Source organism: Muntiacus reevesi, chromosome 4 (genome assembly GCF_963930625.1).
Source record: "Muntiacus reevesi chromosome 4, mMunRee1.1, whole genome shotgun sequence".
Classification (NCBI taxonomy): domain Eukaryota; kingdom Metazoa; phylum Chordata; class Mammalia; order Artiodactyla; family Cervidae; genus Muntiacus; species Muntiacus reevesi.
In genome coordinates, this window is record NC_089252.1 from 76,048,709 (window position 1) to 76,050,006 (window position 1,298).

The following is a 1,298-nucleotide window of genomic DNA, read 5'->3' on the forward strand; positions in this document are numbered from 1 at the left end:
TTAAAGGTTCAGAAGTACAGTAGCAAGGAGGAAGGATGAAAGTGGAACATGAAGAAGGAAGATATTTTTGCTCAATTTCACTTTCAAAGGTTCAAATCTTTCCAATTTTTTTTTAACATGTTCTGCACCAAAAAAGGAATCAATACTTTTCATTCCACTCTTTGTCAACTTTAGCCAGGGCCTTCTGAGCTGTGGTCTTTTGCTCTTTTCCTTTACAGTCTTGAAATCTTTGGAGTTAAACTTAATGTAATTATTATTTTGCCTTTACAGTCTCATCTGATAACTTTGCTTTCTTTGACAGAGGGTTCAGCACTGAAGCTGGGGGTTCTGGAAGCTTTAAATATTTAGATAAGTCACCACTTAATTGTTTAGGGATGTAATCAGATATCAGACCATGGGCATAATGAACATAATCCTCGTCCTTGTCACTGGAAACCTGGCCCCCAGAGAAAAATGCAGTAGACTGTACCTGGGCAGTGACATTTACCTTATTGGTTTTTTTTTTTTTTTTTTACCTTATTGGTTTTTAATGCTGCTATAGGCTGATTAACTTTTTTTTTCTAGCCATTTTAATGTCTTCTCTTTGCTGTACTTCTAGTATTTCTTCTTATCTACTTCTTTTTCCTCTGTCACGTGTCAAAGTAACGTCTCAAGTTCAGGAAGCTTCAGCAACAAGATGCAATCTGGGAACATGTCATCCATCACAACTTGATCCAGGGGCTCAAACTTCCCCTCTTTATTGGACTTTATAAGGTAGTGGAGAAGCAGCAATAGTGGGTCCATAGGTGTGGCAAAGTGAAGAAGACCTCCTGATGGAACTGATTCATTTATAAACCAAGAATGTTTTTTTTTTCTTGAAAACTTTTATTTCAAACTGCTGTGGTAGACACATATTGAACAAGTAAATGGCTCCTTCCCCTGAACAGGGTTAGCCAGTTCTACAAACACAAGCCCACTTTTCATCTTCTTTGAAGCATCCTTTAAATATATTCTCTAATTCCGGACAACCACTAATCCGTTCTCCATCTCGAAAATGTCATTTTGAGAATGCTGGGAGCAGGAACACGTGCTGCCAGGCGCGAGCCCGTCCCTATCGCTTGCACCACCTGCCATGCTCGTCTGCTGCCGGCGGCCACAGGCCTCAGCCCTCAGAGCGCAGGCTCAGTGGCAAATGGCGGGAGAAGGTCCCTTGGGTTTTTGATGTATCATTCCAATCTCTGCTTCCATGGCCACGTGACTCTCCCACCTCTGTCTCCTTTTTATTTTTTAATTGAAGAGTAATTGCTTTATAGAATTTT

At 40.4% G+C, this 1,298-nt stretch overlaps 1 pseudogene; it reads right to left on the bottom strand.

Moving 5' to 3' along the window:
• LOC136167458 (ribonuclease H2 subunit B pseudogene) lies at positions 1–963 on the bottom strand (annotated as a pseudogene).
• Positions 964–1,298: the final 335 nt, after the last annotated feature.